The sequence below is a fragment of the Zophobas morio genome, unplaced genomic scaffold (assembly GCF_036711695.1).
Source record: "Zophobas morio isolate AGI-343-1 ecotype UQ-CSIRO unplaced genomic scaffold, CSIRO_AGI_Zmor_V1 ptg000106l, whole genome shotgun sequence".
Lineage (NCBI taxonomy): Eukaryota > Metazoa > Arthropoda > Insecta > Coleoptera > Tenebrionidae > Zophobas > Zophobas morio.
The window spans coordinates 323606-331912 of NW_026972211.1; the positions used below are offsets into that span (position 1 = coordinate 323606).

At 36.0% G+C, this 8307-nt stretch overlaps 1 long non-coding RNA gene across 2 annotated transcripts; it reads left to right on the forward strand.

Moving 5' to 3' along the window:
- Positions 1-4788: 4788 nt before the first annotated feature.
- Positions 4789-5368, forward strand: LOC135144509 (uncharacterized). Of its 2 annotated transcripts, XR_010283175.1 has the most exons (4): positions 4789-4871; positions 4927-4949; positions 5026-5130; positions 5294-5368. It is a non-coding gene; the product is annotated as an uncharacterized LOC135144509 (long non-coding RNA). The 2 variants fall into 2 exon arrangements; XR_010283174.1 differs by having other exon boundaries at positions 4927-5130.
- Positions 5369-8307: the final 2939 nt, after the last annotated feature.

The window sequence follows — 8307 nt, forward strand, 5'->3', positions numbered from 1 at the left end:
GCTTTTAGTACACCTGCGAAATATAGACTTGGTACGATAAACTATATAGCTATAAAAGATCTTGTAAAAGAGATAAATATAAGGCCTCGACGGGTATAACAAAGTCAAAGAGTAAAGAGTACTAAATAGCAAGGAACACTTGAAGTGCTAAGACAAAAAGTAATTCAAAAAAATGTAATGTAGTCAAGTAAATTATTTATACCATTACTAATAGATATACCCACAGAAGTATGTAAACAATTCACTTGGTCGCAAAAATCTACCTTAAAAGATTTTATAGTTTGAAGTATATATAAAATATATATCTGACACCATAGTATGTAATGAACAAAAGGTAGAGATAACATTTATTTTAAGGGAAAAAAAAACACACACCAATGGGCCCTAAAACAAAGGCATACAAAATTCTAATTCATCACAGTTTAACTTTAACCCAGACCAAAAATAATGAAAGCCATCAACCATTAGGAAAAACGAAAAGTAATAAAATTTATGGATTTTCCACAAAAAAAAACTTTTTTAATTTTATCAACAATTTTTTTTTAAGGGCCAAAATCTACTTAAAAATATAAAAATTTCTCGTATAAAATCTACAGGTGGCCTGCGACGGGCATCAAACAATATATTTAGAAATCCTCCTAAAGTAAAAGATCCAGAACATTTGTATTTCTTCTATTATTTTATGTAGTCTAACTAGATTGCCAGTAGGGTCCATATCAGGCGATACTCCCAAAATGCAATAATCAACTTTATGACTTCTGTTCTCAGACCTCTTATGCCGTGCCCTAACGTCCCTTGTTGTTTATCCACGGTAATGCTATCAACCCTTTTTTTTCCAGTATTTAGTTACCACCTCACAGCACGGATTCAAAATTTGAAATTTTTTGAGGGTAACTATATGTTTATTAGGTACCTTTAATAATCTATTGCTAAGGTATGTATGGTATATACAAATTTCTTTTAATAAAACAGATGGCTCGCCATATATATTTTGCTCTTTCTTCCCTTCTTTCTTTTCGGTTTTTACGGGGTCTTTAGTGTTTAACTTTTACGTTTGGTCTAGAGGAACCAGTGATATTATAAAGGTTACAATTTTAGTGTAGAAAGGTAAACCAAAGATTAACGTCTAGAGGGCGTTATAGCTGAAGTTAAAAAATAGCTTAGTAGTCTAGAGGACAACTAAGTAAATACTAAGTTAAATACTTTTACTAAATATATTTTTTTTAAACAGATTTAGATACTTTATTTAAACACTTTCGACTAAGACATTCAACAAAATCTAAAATCTAAAGGGGGTTGTTCACCTCCTTCCAAAGACTCTAGTAAATTCGGAATATAAGCGTCGGGTGTCGAGCCTTTAACATTAGTAGGTTTATCAGTACGCTGGTAATTCCTAAAAATAACAGTAGCTTTTTCAGGTTGCCTAGGGTAGGGTTTGTAATTTTTTAAAACAGAATTTAAATTGTTGCAATTAAATCTTTTAGACTAATCCGAAAGCTCAAAATAAATTTAATTAAACCAAATAAAAACCCGACCTGCTAAAATAAGACGTGGACCTGCTATTGCATGTTGCGTTGTACGCAGGGCTAGGAAAGTGTTGTCAAGATCTAAAGTCCTCAGCTTGAATTGCCCATGGTGGTTGGTTCTATTATACAAATTGTGATATACATAGGTTAAATTTTTCTTATTGATCTTTAAAGTAGTGACTTTCTAACTTGTAAGTTTTTGATTTTTTTTGTTTTATGCAAATTGCTGTGCATTTAATAATATCTTAAAAAGTTATATATAGTGTCTAAAAGACCAAAAATTTATATGCTATTACTTTAGTAGGAAAAAGTAACTAAAAAAACTGTTTTTTTAAAATTATAATTTTTTTATAAAAGGCAGTGGGGAAATTCTAAGGCTATTTTTTTTGTTGGTTTAAAAGGTAATAAAAAGTTAAAATTTTTTTATTAACACTTTATTGTAAGTAAAGTAATAGATTCCATTTTTTTATCATATTTTTTAGTCAGAAGACCTTTTTGCACAAGGCCATACAGATAACTTTCATACTAGTCAAGGGACGGCCTTCTTTTGGCATAGAATAAAATGTAAATGAATGCCACATGTAAAAATAACCAGTTTGTTATATTTTTTAAAGTCTAAAGAACAGGTTTTCTTTATTTGCGCACACTTCTGCGCTGGTACAATCTCCCCTTCTACAAGAAATATGTTCTAAAAGAGTTGGCCCCTCAAGTTTATCAATACTTAAGTTTTCGAGAGTGAGGACTGATGTCTTAATAACGGTTCATAAATCGTTATTCTCTCGGCAAAGAAACATATCTTCTGATCTTTTCTCCCCGCAAAAGAGTGCTTTGTCTTGCAGATGTTATTAGTGAAATTTGAGACCCCTCTTCTTCGACACTTGGGACATTTAGAGAACCCGTCGAAAACTTCAAGTCCTCGGTCAAGCAATAACCTCAATCAACAATTGAAAAAAAAGACCTCGTTCGAGTAGGAAATATAATTATATTGCCTACTACGAAGCCTAAAAGGGAGAAAAACACCTACTTTAACTTTATTTAAAGGCGCTAAACCTTCCCTTGAGTATACGTTAAAAGAGTGGCTTTTACCCCTGACCTTGTGGATATATACAGCGTTGGGGCCATTTGGTCGTCAGGGTCTTCTAAAACACCAGTACTAAAGTTAGCACATGAGTTAATGTTAGGAACCCACTAGAGTTGGAATAGTTTCATGAATAAAGTAGTAAAATTAGTATTGGTGTTTAGATGGTATACTTTCAAAGTAAGAAGCTAGTTCGACTCTGGCCAGTACAAGATTATAAGGATAATAGTTTTTGATCCTCGAATAAAAAAACTAGGAAAACCCAAATACTACGATTAAAGTAGGAAAAATAACCTTTCTATCTGGCTTAGTTAGAGTTTTCTCTACCATTCTCTTTAACTATCTTATAAATGATTAAAATGAAATAAAATAATAAATAATCTAATTAAATAGCAAAATAATAGAATCGAGTTGAAGTGAACAATTTCTTTGCTTTATTGCTTTCTTTGACTCTAGCTGAAAAGATAAAGTGGGCTATTTTATTCAATCTTACATTCAAGGTAATAGTTGAACACAGTAAGGCGTGACTATGGCTCCAGGTGACATTATTCAGCATCAGCATTCGTGTTGTGTAGCGGTAGCCGATAACGGACTACCCGAACACAGTGACCTAGGTTAATCAAAAAGATAGCTAAAGATTTACTGTTTAGTTTTGCTTAAACTGAGTGGTACATTAGAGATAAGAGATAGTTATAGTCGTTATATTATGGAGAATTTATCCTTATTTGACTGAAGTCAATCAGTTGTCATTCCGCTATTTTTAAAATCATCTAAGGACTCCACGAGGTCAAATTAATATTAACTATCTAGTTAAAGTATCTTTGTATCGAGCTAGCTTCAAAGTAGTGTATTAGTTAGTGACATTATCACGACGGTTAGTCAGATCCATTCGGTTTTGTCTAGTCTTTGGCTAAGTTAGAGACTCTAGTATGTCCAGCGACTACCTATGGTGAACGGCTGCGGACAAAAGCTTCTATTGTACTCTGGAATAAAGTTTGGCTAACTAACTGAACTAAAAACAGATCGTTTTGGGTTACCCTAATAAGAGGGTTGCTATGATGAGTGGTATTAAATAACACAATAAACATCGGTTCGAGATGCTTGTTTCTAACATTGTATTGTGCACTATTTTACTCATTTCCATATCTGCCATTTGTGAGATGTGCTCAACGAGTTAGCCTGATTTGGCTAAATTTGTGTTGATTTTGACTAATTTTAAGGCTAATTTTTAGATTAACTTTGATTCCTTTTAGCTTAGTGTCAAGTCAGTAAATACTCTTCGCATCGATTCGAGATGCTTTATGACTAGCTGGAAACTAGCTATGAACTATTTGTAAAAAAAATATTATTATGCTAGAGTTAGAACTTGGTACTAGGCTTCAATAGAGTAGTAGCAGGATTTCGGTACTAGACTTTCATGCTAACGGTAGCTTTAGGGGTATAACTCTAGTTATTAATGGTTAGACCGTATGTGCGCCGCCTTTCTTAGCATTTAAATAGCGCTTACTTATATAGGTTATAATTCTAGCATCATACTCCAAGAATAATAATGAAAAGTGTCAATTCGAAATAAACTAAAAATATCCTAATTATTCTCCGTAGCTAAAGAAAAGTCTTGATTAAATTGGCTAAGTAGTGTCTAACTACTGTAGCTTTGAGCTAAATCTGGCTGGGCACTTGTGGAGTTAGTTGTGAATAATAAAAGAGTACTTATTATCATCAATGGCAGCAGTTTTAGCGTAGTACTTATCAGAGAGAGTAGTATGATAGTATTGTTCCCTTTACTAATGCAAACAAAAGTAGCGGCCCCTCCTTCCACTTTTATGGGTAATAGTACTGTTTATGCCTTTTGGAGGGTCTTTTTGCATACTTCATCTTATATGTTTTATTAAGCTATCCCGACTCGAGTCCTACTTTACTCATTCGAGTTCAATCCAAAAGAGTCTTATGCTCTTCCAAGGTGAAAGAACTTACTTAAAAACTTCAACTTCAATAGGTCGATACTAGTAATAATCTCACCAACTAGGAAGTAATCTTGGTTTCTAACTTTGACCCTAGTCAAAATCGAGACTCTGCTGCCTGTTTCTGAATCTTCTTCGTGTGGTAGTAATCTCGTACTTATTTCCGAGTATTGACGAGTGGTCTATAGATCTGGACAGTGATCTCTAAATTTCATTAAGTTCAGTGAGGTGGGAAGTCCTTGAGCTTTATCTTTATCATTCTGCATTGATAGCTACCTCTAACAGATTTATTTGCATCCATTCAAGGTGCTTACCTTGTGCTTGACGCCTTTGCGTTCTCTAACTAGATTTGTTTTGTTAGAGTTATGACCATGTTGCTTTAAAGTTAAGTAACACACAAAGAGATAACAACTCTTTCACTTAATTTGAAGCTTCGCGTTGACTACTAACCTCCCTTTAGATACAGTTTTAACCCTAATTTGCTTAGAAAGGCCTTGGGATTTCCTTGTTGAACACTTTTGTGTGAACATGCTAAGTTACTCAGTTAAGCTCGTGTTCCGTGCAAGTAAGTGCGATTATTTTTAACTAGAAAGTATCCTTGATTGTTATCGTTATAATTGTTAAGTGACGTTTCTTGAGTGCTGTTACTTACTAATAATAATCAATGTTATTAAACTTTATTATTATTATTTAAAACAGAGCTATTATCTAGTATATTTAAACACCAGAATCGCTCGTATATGAAATAGGAGCTTTTCGCTCGGGCCTCGTTGCACTCGCTCGTCCGGTGCGAGTATTTTATCTTAACTTTTGAATCTTTTTATCATATTTTTAGCGCGGGACGTGCAAGGCTTCCTTGGTTATCGCTGCGACCACAGCGAGGCTAGCGTCAGTTATCCTTTAAAGATCCATTCATGGCCGCTGTGCAGTCTGGTGCAATTTAATGGTAGCATTAGGTGCTCTTTTGGTGCCTTTGACCGTTTAATTGAACCTAACTGATGAAGCTTCGCGATTCCACTGTACATGCTTTAACGGTGCAAAGATTGCTTTTTGCCGCCAGAGCGTTATCGTAAAGTGTTCAAAAAAGATTGGCCCTATATATTAAATTAGCGCTCAACTTAGGCGTTAGTCCCAACGAGTTTCCGATGGTTTCGATCTAGGTTACTTAATGGTTTGCCATCCAAAGAGTGGAATGCTGCGGGCAAGTAAACTTGACTTCAACGGGTCATGTATATCTCTACTCTGCAGAGGAGTCAGAACTTGGTGTCAGTAAAAACTGAAACAATCTACTTGAGATCAGCTATGACACTAACGGCTAATTAATAGTGAAATCCAATGCAACGTGATTATGGTAACTTCCTTATTAGAGTTCTGTGTTGTGAGGTTTCTGCAGTACTTCGGAGAGTTCTACAGTTGCAATAACTAGCTGAATTAATCAATCAAACATATACTAAGGGCGCACGGGCCGAAAGATTCTGCTTTTAAAACTGGTAGAAACTCTAGGTTGGGTAAAGACCTTCGGGAAGGTTAAATCTTACCTGTATCTTAGGTTTTAACATTATGGTTAGTAACGTATTGCTCACTAACGAGACTTGGTCCTAAACGGATGAAATCTAAGTGAACTTTATAGCTAAACCCTAATAATAAACACACAAACAGATCACAACTGTTTCACTTATTAGGACAGCTCCGCTTTGAGTACTAGCATTACCTTCCGGGGCAGTTTTTTGTAATATACCGAGGAAAAGCATGGAAATCCTTGGCTGAAGCCTTGGTGGACTGTGCTAAGTTGCTAAGTTAAGATCTTGTTCAGTGCAATTAGGTGCGGTCAAAAGCAAACATGAAACTTAGTTTAGCAATGAGCGATGATAGCAAAGATTGTTTGCCTCCTTCCAAGGCCGCCGGCGGCTGATTCTCCTTGTAGCTTAGGTTCTTCCCTTGTCTCATTGGACTTGGTGGCTGGTGTGTAACTCCACTGTAATAATGTGTGTTACTATAGTCTTAGCTACTAGTACTATATATATAAGGCGACCATATTGATTAATTTATTTTGTACGGTGTTAATTTTAACTGCTAAAACTCTCCGAGCGAAGAAGCCAGTTGAAACCTAGCCAACACCTTATTTTAGTCTATAGTTTAGTGCTATTTACCCATAAGAATCAAAAACTTTAGCCTGCTATCTTTCTACGGGTATAAGCACTGTCTTTGACACTTTGGGAGTATTATTAACGAATTAAGTCGTTTAAAAACCCGTATAAGAGATAAAAGCTAATTAGCTCTTTCTCGATGTGTGCTCTTTCTCTCCTGCACGTGGCATCTTTTGTATCAGCGCAGGAGCTGGCGTCGCATCCTCCATTGGCTCGACCACAGCGAGATACGCGTCGGCTATCCTTTAAAGATTCAATTTTGGCAGCTGTGTAGGTTAGGCTGTTAGTGGTAGCACTAGACTTCTTTTAAGGCCTTTGGCTGTTAGCAATCCTCGGTGCTGGTGTACACTCATTAATGGAGCGAGGATTGCTTTTTGCCGCGAAGCCATTATCGTCAAGAGGTCGGAAAAAATCATCCCTATATAAAAAAGCGTCTACCATGGATGGTATTCTTTTAGGCTTCACGATGGATTTCGGTGTAGAGATGAAATGGCGTGCAAATGTAGGCTTATCTGCCGCGGCTAAGGTCACCCTCTTCTGTTCGGCAGTGCACGGCGGCTGTTCTTGGAAGCTCACTGTTTATTAATTCTCATTCATAGCAAATTATGGCAGTATCCGAGTTAATGCTTCGGGCTACTTTATGGAATTACAAACCAATGGACCGTGATTATGTTACCTTCCTGCGGTGTGCTTTAAGCTCAGGGCTGCACATTACTCTGGAAAGCTGTAATTTCTTTACTGGTCGTATGGAAAGATAGACCTTTAAAATTGGTAAAACCTTCATATTAGCTTGACTTCTTTGGCAGATATCATCTTCCTTGCGTCAAGGAGCGTACGTGATGGTTATGCACATGCCTTGCGCCTGGTGCCTTCGTGTTTGGTACTAGAACCGTATAGCTCTATGGCCAACCTTAAGAGGGCATTGACTATTAATTAGTAAAGGCTAATTAACCTTGAACTTTTTAGAATAACGCCGAAGTGAGGTATTCTGGCATTGTCTTCTGAAGCTATTTATTTTAGACTTAGTAAATGAAGAGCATTTTGAGCCCTTACTGAAACATTAGCAATATTGGCTAAGTTGCCAGAGTAAAACACTGTCGGCGCAAGTTACAAAGACAAAAGCGAACTTTGTGGCTGCTCTGGCGATGAGCGGTGACTAATAATAGTATGCCTCGTTGCTAGGTCAATGGTGCATTTCGGCATTTGGCGGATGTATCTAGTGATAGGTCAAGTAACCTTGAACTAATACTGTCTTGGCTAAGGTGTCGGAGTGCATCAGTGTTAGTGACATGTTGTTAAGGTCAACCTAGCTAACTGATCGAAGCAACGTGAACTAAATAGTGTCATTAATCATTGTACTTATTACAGAGGCTCTTTTACCTCAAGCTAGGGTGGGTTTGTCACATTTTAGTTAAATAAAATTATTTGTAGCAAAATAAATAGTACTTCTTTTTTCTTGTTTAGTCTGTTAAGCTCTATTTTTACGTATCATTGCGATGTTATTACGAGAGTATTTTTGTTCAGCTTTGTAAACGAGTAAAGCATGGAAGTTTACTGTTAAGGTTGAGGAGAGATTACAATATCTAGTAAGTCTT